Here is a 15,023-nt window from a genome sequence, read left to right on the forward strand (position 1 = left end):
CCAGTGACCCCAAAGGTCTACGAGTGAGGACTGGGCTGTTCCTGCTCATCCTATAGCCCCCTCTTCATGCAGGTATCAGTCACTCCTCCCCACTCCCCCCTCCACACACCCGGCCTCCCAGAGTAACAGTCTTATCATGACCTCCGTACTGGCCTCAAGGTCGAGGTTACACATAGTATGGCCCTCCAGAGTTCTCACTGTCCCAGTACCCACCCACCTTAGCACCACCTTCTAATGTTCTGCCAGTCACAACCTTAACACAACTCCTGCCCTTTCCAGATTGCACACTTGTCCCCTCTGCACATTCCCCCTCCTCCTCGACACTCAAATGTTACCACCTCCATGAAGCTCTCCTGGCTCCCCAGTATCAGCCTCCGCTCTCAGAACTGATGTCAATTTCAACCTCTTCACACTCTATGAAGTAAATCTCTATTGAACTGTGGGTTCAAAAAGCCTGAACTAACTGCAAAGGAAGCTATTCCAGACATGAGAATTTCCTGGGGTGGGTGTAGATGGGTACAAGGGTGTCGTCAAACACCATATGTTACTTTGGAACATAGTCTCTGAGGTCCATTACCTGCCTTCTACCCCAGCCCATGACCTCCGATGTGGCTCCACGAGGATGAGCTTGGCTCCCTATGCCTCAGTTTCCTCATCTGTCAAGTAGGAATAGTAAAGGCACCTAGCTCTCCAGAGCTGTGAAGGATGAGCTCCTAGCATGGGGCCAGATATACGTAGAGAGAGTTCTATCACATCTGAGGACTGTCGTAAAGACTAACAATTCAACTTGCAAATAAACCCTCATGCTTGTAATCAAATGATTATCAACAAGGATGCCAAGTCCATTCAATGAGAAAGAGACAGTCTTTTCAACAAATGGTACTGGGAAAGTGATACCCTCATGCAAAAGAATAAATTTACACATATCCAAATATTAACAGGATATCTAAATACTAGCAGCAAATATTACACTAGAATGGATTAAATGAGCTAAACGGAAAAGCTAAAACTATAAATCTCTGAAAAGAAAATGTATTGGGATGACACTGCATTTGCCTATGAGTTCGTGAATATGACACCAAAAAAGCACAGGAAATAAAGAAACAGACACATTGAATTTCATCAAAATGGAAAACTTAAAAAAAAAACAAAGGAACTGACGAAATGAAATCAAAACAAACCTTAGAAATATGACTGCAGAATTGAGGATGTTTAGGCAGGGAAAGAGGATGCAGCGGGACAAGGGTGAAGGGCCCCGTGGCCTAGGGTAAAAGAATGTGGATTCTTGACTTGGGTGGTAAGTAAAATACATCTAGAAGGTGTGAAATTATTGCATACGGTGTCATAAATCAATGTCACCTCAATAAAAATATACAATTTTAAAAACATTAAAAACTTCTGCATAAAGGACATTATTGACCAAGTAAAAAGACAACCCATAGAATAGAAAAAAAATATTTGCAAATCACATTATCTAATAAGGCATCTATATCCAGAATGTAAAATGAATTTCTATAACTTAACAACAACAAAAATAAGTCCAACCCAAAAATGGGTAAAGGACTTGAAGAGGCATGTCTCCAAGAAGATAAACAATGGCCAATAAGACGCTCAGCATCACCAGTCGTTAGGGAAATGCACATCCAACCCACAATGCGGCCCCACTCACACCCACCAGGATGACCACCAGCACAAAAACACAAAACAAGTGTCAGCAAGGAGGGGAAGATACTGGAACAATGAAAAATGGTGCGGCTGCCTTGGAAAAACAGTATGGCCACATCTCAAAAATTAAACAGGATTAACACTTGATCCTGCAATTCCATTTCTGGAATTAAAAGTAAAAACTCAAGCAGATATCTGCACTCTCGAGTTCACAGCAGCGTTATTCACAACTGCCAAGAGGGGAAGACAGCCCAAGGGTCCATCCATGGTGACTGGATATCCAAAATGGGGTTTATGCACAGAATGGAATATTACTCAGTCTTACAAAAGGAAATGCCAACACATGCGACAGCATGGACGAAGCCTGAGTCGTGGAAGGACAAGCCAGTCATGGAAGGACAAATACAGTGTGATTCCACTTATATGAGGTATCCAGAGATGTCAAGTCCACAGAACTGAAAGTAGAACGGCAGTTACCAGGGCCGGGGATGAGGGAAGTTAGTGTTCAACAGTCCAGTCATTTTGGGAGGATGGAGAAAGTTCTGGAGAAGGATGGTGGTGATGGCTGCACAACTAAGCGAATGCACTTAGTGCCACAGAACTGCACACTCGAAAATGTTAAAAATGGAAAATTTTGTACTAAACATTTTACCACAATAATAACAGAAAATAATCAGTGAATCACCCAGCACAATAAGAGAAAAGAGGCCAGGGCAGGGAATGGCATAGGCAAAGGCTCAGTGGCTGAAAAAGCTTGGGGAACTCGAGAAACTACACAAAGGGTGGGGTAGCAGGGAGGGCAGGTGATGGGTGCATGGCTGGCTGGGTAGACAGGTGCCAAGCACCATGCCAACAACCAGCAGCTACACGCCCAGCTCTGAGCTCCGTTTTTCCCACCTGTAACATGGGGACATTGCCACCTACTCTCTGGGGAGATGACATGTGATTGGGGCACATGAACCAGTCATGACTAAATCGGAAAAGTCCATCCAGCACCATGAGCTGAAATGGAACGGAGGCATGGGGGCAGAAGCCTGCACCATGATCACCAACCACAGCTGGATCCCAGGTTTCTAGGAAGCCACTGGGTATGGCCAACATAACCCAGAGCAGAGGGTGGCCTCCCGCCAGCCACACAGCAGCCCAGCAGCAAGACCCGTGAGGTGGGGGTCCAGCCCCATCTCCAGTGGCTATTTGACATGGCCCCAGAGCTAAGCCGCCCCACACCTTGGCTTGCTCTTGCGTGAAACAGGAATAGGGAAGCACTGGAATGACGAGGTCGACAGCACTAGGGACAGCTTTGAAGATTGCCCAGACCTGCCAGCAAGATTCACCCTCTCCCCTCCCGCAGGCATCTCCTGGGGCCCCATAGGGAGTGCTCACCTCAAATTCGCCTTTGGTGAACTTGGCATCAGGCAGGCTCACCAGCTCCTCCTCGCCGACCTCGGGGAAACCCTAAAGAGGACAGCTGTTGGGTGGGGAGCACTCCTTTCCTATGTCAGGAGCCCCATGCCAATGGTCTGCCAGTCCCGGTTGCCCTACCCAGGATTGATGGCAGGGGGTTCCTGGACGACACCATGGACCACCTCTGCCCCCACACCTTCCCCATAGCCAGTGTTCCCAGGGACCAAGTGCCCAGGCTGTCCTCTCACCAGAGGTCACACGTACTCAGATGTGTCAGAAGGTGAGCACAGCCACCACCATGGCGGAGGTGGTCTGGCCCTGTCCGCTGAGGCAGCTGAATACAAATCCAGTGACTGAGTCCTTGGCGAGGGCAGCCCTCAGGGCCACCAGCAGTCGGTCAAAATCCTGTGTGAGGAGATCAAGGTGTGGGTCAGCAGCCGCTCCTGCTGCACAGACCCCCAAGGTGGCCGCCCCTCCAAATGGCAACCCCAGCAGCTGTCCTGGAAGTGCATTCCCCGGGCCTGTCACTGCCAGGCTCACAACCTTGTACAATCACACTCCACTCACTGAACACATGCAAGTCCCTGTGTGTGTGAATACAGCACCCCTGTGTAAGCTGTAACCCCACCCCAGGGACCAGGACTGGACATGTGAGCCAGCACACACACTGGGGGATCACGATGTCCATTGTCCACTGGGTAAGACACACTTCCATGTGCTGCACCCCCTAGGCTGCACATGGACCCCCTGCATCTGTGCCCACCTAGAATGACCCAACCTAGGTCCCAGGCTGAGCACAGGTCCCAGCCTCAGCCCATCACTGCAGAGCACGGCCACCAGGGGGCAACCACGGGCAAGGAGACCCGCTGGCAAAGTGAGGCCAGAACTCAGCCCCAGCCTCCACCTGCCACAAGGAGCCGTGACACAGGCCCTGCACACGCCGGGCACAGACACACAGGCCACCCAAACCACCATGTATGACACAGGCACGCACAGTATCCACAACCTAAAGACACACAAACAACGCAGACGCCCATGAAGACACCAACCTGCAGATACCACGAGGACACCCAACCCCCCTCAGGCACACACAGCATTCCACACCCCCTCCTCCACAGAGCCCGGATGCACGCCACACCACACGACTCCCCAGAAGACACTCTCTCCACACGTGCTCTCCCCCACTGAAGACAAAGTGTTCGTCACAGACTCCACAAAAAATACTCGCACCACACATACACGCACTTCACAATGACATGACACCCGCTCCCAACACAATCCCAAGCAAAGATACACACACACCATGAACACTATGGACGTGCTCGCCCGAGACACACCTACAACACCTGACAAGCACCCATGAATACACACGCAAACAAGAAACTTTGACACAGTGTGAGTAAAGCACTTGGTCAAACTCGAAACCCCCAACCCCTCCTAGGAGTCCACGGTCCAGAGGGGGCCATTCCCTGCCCAGAGGGACACCTTGGCATGGCCCTCACCTCTTCACAGGGGGCACAGAAGTCTGGCAGTGGGATGCGGTGGTAGGTGAGACCAGGACAGGCCCCCCGGTGCTGGCTGAAGACCTCCTGCATAGTGAGGCACGTCTGGAACTTGTGGGTGCGGGGGCCCTCTGTGCCTGGGAGAGGCTTGCTCAGGTGGGTCTTCAGCTGGGTCTCCAGGTTCTAGAGGGGGTGGGACAGAGGACAGCGGCCACTGAGGCAACCTGCAGGCCAGCTCTGAAAAACGGGAGCCTGCTCTGGTCAGGGCCAGTACTGGCTTCTGGGAGCATTTCCTCCCCTTCCTGAGCCTGGGGGTCAGACCCAGACTTGGACCAGGGAGGTGGCCCGACACACATCCTGAGTCAGCCACTCCCTGGCACAACTCCCATCAGGGCTCGGCTTCTCCATCAGTACAGCAGGAGCAGCAATCCTTCTGAAGATCCTCACAGGCCAGTGCCCCAGACGGCCTCCGAGGAAGGGGTGTGCAGAAGGCAGAAGGGCTCACCTCCAGCTGGTCAGGCGTTACGGGGGGCCCAGGCTGCCACAGGCTGCGGGTGTGCCCATCACACTCCAGCACGGCCTCCTCCCTCAGGTTCACCCACACGATGTGCCGCAGCTTCCTCTTGTTGTCAGTCAGGTAGGCCAGGATACTACCCAGGGCCTGGGGGGACAGGAATATGGTCAGTGAAAGGGTTTGACCCTCCTGCTCCTACCCAAGGCCTCTAGGATGGTTACCTTGGCACTGGGCTGGGCCGTGCCATAGATGGGCATGCGGGGCTACGTCCATCTCTCTCAGAGTGCCGAGTGCGTCTGGGGAGACGAGATCGTCCACCTTCTGCGGGGAGAGCAGCAAGCCTGGGACCACACCCGCTGACACGGGTCCAGAGCCTGGTCCCAGAGGGGCAGGGAAGGGGTGGGACCGGCTCCTTTTGCACACTAGGAGCTTTACCACTGCCCAAGGAGAAGAGGGATGGCCCCCACCTCCAGAAAAGGAGGCTGAGGCTCAAAGACCAGCCCACGCCCACTCCCATCCTCCCAGCCAGCCAGCCACACTCACCAGGGAGCCCTCGGCCATGAGGCCCCTGGAGCCACTGGCCCCACGAGGTCAGCGTCACGGGCACACGGTACAGCTCAGGGTGGGCACACAGCCAGCGGCTGAAACTGATGGCAAAAGCCAGCGGGTACTGCAGCCCAAGGCGGAAAAAGACAGGAGTTCAGGGTCACAGGGCCATCCCAAGCTCCCCCCACCGCAAGGTAGGGGAGGCCAAGAGACACCCATCAAGCCCGGAGCAGGAATGAGGGGGAGGGAAACTCAGACCAGGACATCCAAAGCAAGAGCCAACCAGGACCTGATGCCCGGTGGGGTCAGAGAAGGGGCCCGGTGATGGGGCCTTCTTTTGTCTGCCAGGGACCACCCCCCCAAACTGCATCCACTCCCCAGGGAGCCAGAGCCTAAGGGCAGTGCTCAGGCAGCAAAAGGGGAGAAGCCAAGGGGCCCAGCAGGGAGGGACAGAAAGGGAAGGAAATTACCTGCAGCCTGCCTGCCCTGCACCAGGGCCCTCAGCACTGCTGTAAAAGGGGACAGAGGAGGAGGGAAGTAGCCCAGAGCTTAGCTGGCAATTTGGGGTGTGACCTCCTTAACGGGCTAAGGGCAGCCCAGACAGCCCATCTGCAAGGCATCTCTCTCTCTCTCTCTCTCTCTCTCTCTCTCTCTCTCTCACACACACACACACACACACACACACACACACACACACACACACACGCCCCTCTTCCGGGAGGCCATGTCATTTACAAGGTGTGACTGTGCCAACTGTCCCACAAAAAGCTCTTACATAGAAAAGGTCCCCAACCCAGTCCCTCTGGGGGGAGAGGAATTGCCTCCTCATGACCACCCTGGGAAGAGCACCAGGAACACCAGCCCAGGAGGAGGCAGGGGCAGGAGGGCCCCTCCTATAGGAAGTCCCCTGCTGTCAAGGCCTCAGGGCTGCAGCTCTGCCCCTGCCACCAGCAGTGCAGCCCAGAGAAGGGCGGGTCCTCCATGAGCTCCAGCTCAGGGAAGCCCAACTGGTGGAGATTCTCATAAACTCCGGCCTTCGATGCCACCTGGGAGTAAAGCAGAGAGGGGCCAGCGCTCCAAGTGAGGCAGGGTGACCTGAATGACAGGTCACCCTCCCCCCTTCACCAGGGCAGCCTCTCCTTGCGGGCTCTGAGCAAGACTAGGGCCAGTGCCCCCCCACCCCCCACCCCCAGCTAAGCGACCTGATTGAGCTGACTTGTGTTAACTGCACTGAGCCTCACGTTCCTTCTAACAGGGATGTGGCTCTTCCTCCCGGGCCTCCTGAGGAGGCTCAGCACAGCATGCACTCACACAGTAAGGAAGTGGGGAGTCGCACGGGGGCCAATCAAGGCTGTGTCAGCCAGACACTCACTCGACACTCAGGAGCACTGGCGACAGGGGCCCAGGGGGCCGGGCAGGGCGGGCAGTGGGGAAGCAAGAGGCAGCAAGAGCCCCTTGAGTGTGAACTGTGGCCCAGGCTGGCCTACTGTGGGCCTTTGCCCAGGGGTTTAGCTGGAACCTCTCCACACCAACCTTTTGCCCAGCAGCCCAGGCTCTGGCACCAGACTCAAACCACCCACCAATCTGCCTCTTCTCCCCACCATCCTGGAAGTGGTAGGAAGGACAAAGGCTTCACTCAGTACAAAGGTCTCCAGGCAACCCTCACCCTCCACTAATCTCCAGGAAAGAGGGGATCAAGCACCCCATCCCCACCCATGGTTCCCCAGATTTTCATTCTCCAAGAAGAACCCCCAAAAGTATCCTCGTTCCCCTACCACCTCAACACCACACAGGAGATCAAAGGGGAGGCTGAGCCTGGGCTGCTCAAAAGGGTGGCCTAACACCCCATCAGGTCTCACTGACCCACAAACAACCACCTGAAGGCTCACCTTCGCACAACTGCCCAGTCGCCACCATCCCTGCCCCTGGACACTGCCGTGGCCTCCCTCGCAGGTCTGAACCCACTGGCAGACGTGTCTAAGGCCCCTACAGGCTCCCATCCTCAGTCTGGCTGGGGTGTGCACCCCCTGACCGTCTGCCCCAGGGGAGATAATTCCAGCCTGGAGTCCAGATTAGAACTGCCAGGACTGGGTGGTGAGGTCAGGAGGGCCAGCTTCCTGGAGGAGGGTAATTACAGGCCGCATGGCCGAGAACAGGAGCCCTCGCTTCTGACCTCTAGCCTAGGTGTGGAGGTGGCAGCTCTACCTCCGAAAACACTGGCGGCCAAGCAGGAGAGCCAGAGGCTGAGCAGAGGGCAATGATCAAGAGGACCTTAAGGAAGGTGTCTCAGGACAGACATGGGGGGCTTTAGAACAAATCACCTGGCTCTCACACTGACCGTGAGCAAGTACTGACCTCCCTGTGCTCGGTCACCCTGCATAACAGGAGCAACAGTTGCCCCGAAGACAGTCCTGCTCACCACAGCCCAACACTGACCTCACGGAATCCCCCCAAAATCTCCTGAGGTCACGCTACGGTATCAACGTTATTTCCATTTTAATGTTGAGGAGAGTAGGCTAGACCAATGCACTTGCCAAAGGTCACAGAGGAGAGCTGGCAGGAGCTGAGCCACCACACCAGCTTGCCCTGAGGACCGGGCACAACAGCCAGCCAGAGGCACCTGGCAGATGCGCACAGCAGGAGCCCAGCAGGCACAGTACCTGGTGGACTGCCAGGTCCCCTCGCGCCTCCCCGTGCACGCATTTACTCTTCAAGCTGAGATGAACAACCTGTCCCACACAGACACGGCGCTGGAGCCCCAAAGTGAGACAGGAGAAACGCCGGGCCACGTGGAAGTCTCAACAGCGGACGGGGATGACCTGGCCCCTCCTGCAGCCGCCCCTTGCGCCTCAGCCTCCCGCCTCTCACCTCCCGCATCCAGGTGCTGAACGGCCTCTGCCAGGACTGCGCCTTCTCCAGGTGGAGATGCGCGTTGAGAAGCACCAGGTGGACAGAGCGCTCCAGGTACTGCAGACTCCGCAGACGCAGTCTCCGGGCCTCCTGCTCCACCTTGGCTGCCTTTGTCTGGAGGACAGTACAGGAGTCAGTCTGGGGGTCACCCCACACATTGCGCATGTACACCCCACATACTCTCATGAAACTCTCACGCGTAAAACACACACACTCACATAAACATGCCCCCCACACACAGATACCCCATGCCACAGGCACCCCCATTCACACACAGTGCACACAAACCCTGCATACACACTCATTTATACCCTACACACACACACACTCACACACTACACACACACTCACTACTCGCACACTCACACCCCCTGCTGCCCTCAGGGGGCAGGGACAGAGGGTGGATTCAGATGGCAATGGGAGGGACACTGCCCCATCCAGGTTACAGGAAAGGCCATTAGGTGTACTGGTGCCAGGAAGAAGCCACCTCCAACCTGGGAGGGTGGTCAGCCTCCCTGAATCCGTATTTCCTCGTGAAATTCTAACCACTGCTCCGTTCTGAAGGGAGACCAGACAAAGACAGGCTGCCAGGAGAAAGCTCCAGGCACACAACCTCCCTCGTACCTGAGGGTTGAGGACGGTCCAAGGGGCCCTGGACAGGATGTCCAGTTCTAACCACAAGGTAGGGGCCTTCTGGCCAACTTTCTGTCACCCCAAGGAAGAATATCTCCTTCCTGGTCCCCAACCCTCCCGGGGCTAGAGAAAAGTCCAGGCCTCCGGGCGTTGGGGTGGTGAGAGCTCTGCTCCCTGGCCAGGAGGGGCCACAAGAGGGTCTTCCAGGGTAGGCCATGGGGGTTCTGACTTGTGGACACAATAAGGTTTGGGGCTGGGAAGCCAGGGGTGAGGCCAACCTTTAAAATGGGCCAAATCTGCAAAATGCTGGAGCCGGTGCCTCTCGGTCTGGTTCTAACCAGTCAGAGGACTGACTCCCTCACGCCTAAGACACAGATTCTCCCTCTCTACCTCCAACTCATGTTCAGTTCTACCATCACTTGGACATGTCTCTCCACCGTGTGCTGAACACTGGCGTCCAGAGGCGACCATGGCACAGCAGTCTGTGTGTTCTGAGCTTGCTGCCTAGGAAGGGCCATAGCAAGGGGTCTGGAGTGCCAGGGTGGGGTGACCTGCTGGGTGAGGAGTAGACGCAGGCACGGTGAGTGTGCCTAGGAGGACACAAGGACAATCTTTGAATAAACCTGATTTCTCAGCCAAGTCTTACAGGCACAGGTGTGGTGAGAGGAAAAGGGGAGGGCATCTCAGACACAAGGAACTGCATGGTTGGTGGAAGGATCAGAAATGAGACCGGGATGGAAAGCAGAGGCTGAGGGACTGGCAGGAAGAGCAGTGCTGAGAGGCCTCCTTCTGAATCCACGAGGGTCGTGGGGAGGCGTCTGGCCTGTCCAGAGGGCTCTCGGCAGTCGCTGGAAGGTTCTATGAAAGGGCAGGCACAGAGTTAGGATTTAGAAAGCTGGTGAGAGTAAAACCTGTTTTTAAATTCCTCACTCACACTGAGGTGTGAATCAACCATGGTTGTGTAGTAGGATATGTAGTGCCCAAAAGGGTGAAAGCTTTAGGATACAGTATTCCTTGTTTCTGAAATACAACAAATATACCTATTAAGGTATATTTTTACATCTTTTATATTTGTAATCTACATTTCAGTATATGTATATATTATATACTGTGAAATGTATAAAAAATTATATGCTAGGGCCTCCCCCGTGGCGCAGCGGTTGAGCGCTGGGTTGCGAAGATGCCCGCAGCCTCTGCAGCGCCAGTTTGAACCCTGGCTGCTCCCCGGCCACCGGAGGAGGGTCCCACGTGGCGAGCAGACCTCTCCTGCCGCCCGCTGCTCCCCTCAGCAGTGTACTTCCGTCCTTCTGCCCGCTCTGCTCCCCGCTCTGGCTCTGGTGAATTCTCTCACCCTCCCGCGCTTCTGACTGTACCCAGTGCTTGTATAAATAAATAAATAAATAAATTTTAAAAAAAAATTATATGCTAGATGTATAAAATGTATACCATATATAACATTAAACACATAATTATAATTCATAATAATATGGGAATAAAACTATCTGTATATAAAATATATAACATAAGCATGTACATTTTAATGATAGGTTTCTATCATATTATCATATTCATCTACCATATGACAGGTTTCTATCAATAACAACCGAGACTGTTATTCTATTTCTAAGTATTTTCAGTGTAATGAGGGAACAGTCTGTTGTGGGATTGAGTAAAACGGCACATGGGGGTGGAGACTTCTCTCCCCTCACCCAAGGCCAACACCCTCCAAGGCTATGGTGATTTTGTGATCCTTCTCTTTCTAAATTTGGAAAATGAGACTAGAAATACCTATCGACCACCTCTGATGGGCACCCACGACACCAGACATACATCCGGAAACTTTAGAGCCAGGAGCAGACCAGGCAACGTATAGCACTGTGGGCAGCTCTGCGTCCTGCTCAGCCCCTAAACCTGAATGCCCTGAGGGACGGAGAAGGCTCCTTCGTTGCCCCCACTCAAAGGACACACTCGTTAGAGATGAATCTCCATTTGATCAGTTAATCCACCCCCTTTCAAATGGGGGCAACAAGGTACCACAGCCTTCCCAGTGAAGTTCCCATCGTCCATTTGCACAGAGCTTTCACAAGCCCCAGCTCTAACTCATTGTGAGTTAAAAGCTGCCATTTACCATATACACCATGGAATATTACTCAGCAATCAAAAAAGATAAACACATGCAGTTTGCAGCAACATGGATGGAGCTGGAAGGGATCATGCTCAGCGAAATAAGTCAGAAAGAAAAAGAAAAATACCAGATGGTCTCACTCATAGCAGGTATTTAAAAAGCCTAAATAAGAGACCAGGAGAAAGACTACTCAATGCAAAGTAAAAATCAAAATCAACGAGCAACTATAAACCAGAGACACACTACGGGGGGTGGGGGTTGGAGGAGGCGGGGAAAGGAAGGACTAGGGTCAAAATAAGGCGGGGGTGCAATTGTATGGGGAATATAACCATACTGAAAATGCAAACATTGTGCAAAGATGAAAAATGATGTAAGATTATATAAAATAAAATATTTTTTTAAAAAAGCTGCCATTCACATGTCCTCCAGAAAAGGGAAAGGCCTTTACCCACTATCTGGCCATGGAGAAGGCTACGAGCATTTATGGAGCACCAGCTGTGTACCTGGCACAGAACCCAGTAAGCTTCAGCCTTCCAGCTCTGCTTTTCCTTTAAACTTTGAACTAAACTCACATGGCCTGGATGTGAACCTCTTGTGATTCAAGTGGTGAGGATGTTTTGTCTAATGTCTAGTTTTTTCATACCAAGTAAAAAACCCAGCTGAGAGGTTAGGAGATCAGGTCAAAACTTGGCAGCAATGTGGCAAGATGGCTCTAGGCGGTCCCTTCCACTCTCGCACTCTGCACCATGAACGGAGGATGAGGTCACCTCTGTGGTTCCTCAGAGCCCCAACAAGTCCATGACTCAGCCCCCAGGTCTTTGCACAGGCCAGCTCCTCAGTCTGTGGACTTTTCTCCACACCCCCACCTCCTCAGAATGCCTTGGTGCTTCCTTTCATTCCTTTCACTCCTTTCTCAGCAGTCACCGCCCTGTGAAATGCCCCTACTTTCCCACCCCCAAACAATTCATCCCTCATAGGTCCACAACTGTGCCTTGGGCAAAAGTCCGTGGGCCCCCTGCACTGAAATCTTTTACTGGTGAACAAAATTGGACTAATAATCATGAAGAAATCTCTATTTTACCTTTCTGAAGCATCTGACATATAATCTGCAACATAGAAGTTTTATAAATGTTTGCAGGATCAATGAATGCCTGTGTGCCTTATGGGTTCTTAATCTGCTGTAGTGTTAGGGGATCGCCTATCATGATCTAGAGAAAGACACATACTGCTTGTTGAAGCATTTCTTATAAATACCTCACGGGCAGGGTGCTGCTTTGCTCAGGTTTTGTCGCACCAGAGCTTGGCACCCATTGGGTGTGTATTGCATTGAACGGCATGGAACTCCCCTCCCTGCGCCTCCACACGGAGTGAGCAGTTCTCTCCAGGGGGCAAAATGGTTCCTCTAAGAGTTTGGCTCTATCCCCAGGAAGGGTGTATGGATTAGGGATCACATAAGAAAATATCTACCTGGCACCAGTGTGAGGAGCTGCAGGCCAGACTTGGCTTGGCAGCGCGGTGCTGGCAAAGCAAACCCCGCCAGCTCCAACAGAGTGCCCAAGAGGACTGTCACCACCATGGCTGATGGACCCAGACTTGAGTGAAAACGTCCCCAAGGACAGAGCTCCTCCTGTCAACAAAACAACAATGATGCTTGTGAAGCAAGTGAAGTGTGGCAGGCTGCTGTTAAGGGCTGGTTGCTTCAGCTCAGCCTTCACAGAGCTAGATATTCTGAGCATGACCCGGCCAGGGATAACTTCTCCCTACCTTAGGGCCCAAAGTCAGGTTAAAATTTATTTTACTCACTTTTCATGTAACCACTGCGGGTAGATAATAGTCCCATTTATAGATGAGACTTAAACTGAGGTTCAGAGAAGTTAAGTAACCAGCTCAAGCTCACACAGTGACTGGCAGAGCTGGGTCTCAGAATCAGCTCTTCAGATACTAAAATCCATGTTCTCCAAGCTCTTATGGGTTCTGAAAGCCCATCAATCCTCACCAAATTATTAGCTTCATAATAGTTCCTTGTAGCACATAATGGCTCCCCAAAGTGCCTGGAACCCATTGCCAGCTTTCAGGAGACTGCAGGTCTCTGCTTAAGACCAGGGATCTCAGTAAAAATCACCCCTGCAGGCCCAACTGGATGGTGCGAAGGATACCAGCGTCCAGGGTTGCCCAGGCTTGGGATCTGCATGAGGCTTGATATACATCATCTCACCCGACAGCTGAAGGTGACACCCTCCAAGGTCACATTAGTCACCCGCCCACCTCAGCCACTTCTGTTCTTTGTATAACTCCAAGCAGCTGAGGCCAGCCAGGCCCTGTACCACCCTACATTTACTGTCCAAAGGCCTCCTGGATATGATTTTTGGCAAGGCCTCCATCCAATGAGCCAAGTCAGCGCTGGGAAGCTGGGAGGTTTCTGGGATGGGAACAGGGTCAGAAAACCCTCCAAAGGCCCTTGAATCAGACCCTGCATGGCTACTTAGGACAGTGGAGCTGAGCCTTGGGCAGAGGGTAAAGACTGCCATAGGAAGGTCACAGAGAGAGAAAAGTGCTATACTGTGAAGAACCAAAACTGGAATAAACTCTAGATTGCAGGTTACAGGTTGCAAAACCAGGAATCCCGAGCTATGTGAGTCCCTGAGTCCACTGCAGTTGGGCAAGAGGAAGGGTCCTTCCACTCGGAAGTGATTGTCCTCCCCGGAATGTTCAAAATAGGCCCACATACCTCTCCAGCCACAGCCCCAGAGAGCAGCTAAGAAAGGAGCTCTGGCCTGAGGCAGCCACACCCAGTGACCTAAGAGGCTGACTGAGGTATGAGCACTGGGGGGGGCCACTTGCCCCTGGGGAGTGACTTCGGTGCACCATTGTCAGAGTGCAAATGGTCCAGAAAGACAAACACAAGACGCAGATTAGTGCCCAGGGTCATGTGGGCTGTCAGTCACGCGGGAGCCAGAGGAGAGAAAGCTGCCATCCAACTCGTGTTCCCAGGCTGTGCATCAGCTCTGGGGACCCTTGTCTCTTCCTCTGACTGTATGCAGGAGCGTGAGCAGCCCAGGTGACATTAGGGACACTTGTCTCCCTCCTGCTGCCCACCCCACCCCCTCTCACACCACTTTGGAGATAATATTTGTGACCAGGCTCATGGGTCCTCTTATATTCTCCCTTCACTGCAGCATCCATCAGACTCTTGTGCCCTCCTCTCCCAGAATGTGTTCTCTATCAGCACCATCCATGTGGCCTGACACTAAGGGGCTATGAAGGGTCTGGGGGTCACCCCTGTAGGATAATCCATAGTTTCCTGGCAGAAGGCTCCAGACTCCAAGGACCGAGGACTGGCTGCTCATGTCATAGCAGGCAGCATGAGCTGCATGTTCCCGAGCCCCCCAAGTCCCACTGGGCCAGGTTGGAGGCCAGACCAGGTGGGTGTTGTGCCCACATGGGTTGGTATCACACTTGAGGAACCCCAGTTTAGGAAAGTCCAATCTTAAAAGGGGTCCGTGAGCAAACCTCCCAATCATCACCCAGGGAAATGGCAAGAAAATTCCCCTTCTGTCTGGAGAGAAATAAGTTCTTGTTCTTCCAGGGCCACCTGCCATGCAAAAATCCTCAGAAAAGAAGTTGAGAACAAAAGCTGCAACAGGACAAGAAAACATCCATAGGATTATCCCCCAACAGGTAATGGGGCTGAAAGCATGCCTGCATAGGAGAAGACTCACGTCCA

The 15,023-nt window shown here is 53.0% G+C and overlaps 1 pseudogene across 1 annotated transcript in view; it reads right to left on the bottom strand.

Annotated features, from left to right (window-relative positions):
• The window catches only part of LOC311178710 (paladin-like), a 69,891-nt pseudogene extending 57,016 nt beyond the window's left edge, over window positions 1-12,875 (bottom strand). Inside the window, exons 1-9 of the transcript in view lie at window positions 12,774-12,875; window positions 8,500-8,655; window positions 8,292-8,360; window positions 5,629-5,755; window positions 5,307-5,406; window positions 5,077-5,232; window positions 4,572-4,754; window positions 3,367-3,474; window positions 3,049-3,120 (exon numbers count right to left, since the gene is read on the bottom strand). The product of the transcript in view is annotated as a paladin-like (transcript). The remainder of the gene's footprint in view (window positions 1-3,048; window positions 3,121-3,366; window positions 3,475-4,571; window positions 4,755-5,076; window positions 5,233-5,306; window positions 5,407-5,628; window positions 5,756-8,291; window positions 8,361-8,499; window positions 8,656-12,773) is intronic.
• Window positions 12,876-15,023: the final 2,148 nt, after the last annotated feature.

This window comes from Talpa europaea (assembly GCF_964194135.1).
Source record: "Talpa europaea genome assembly, chromosome: 10".
Taxonomy (NCBI): Eukaryota; Metazoa; Chordata; class Mammalia; order Eulipotyphla; family Talpidae; genus Talpa; species Talpa europaea.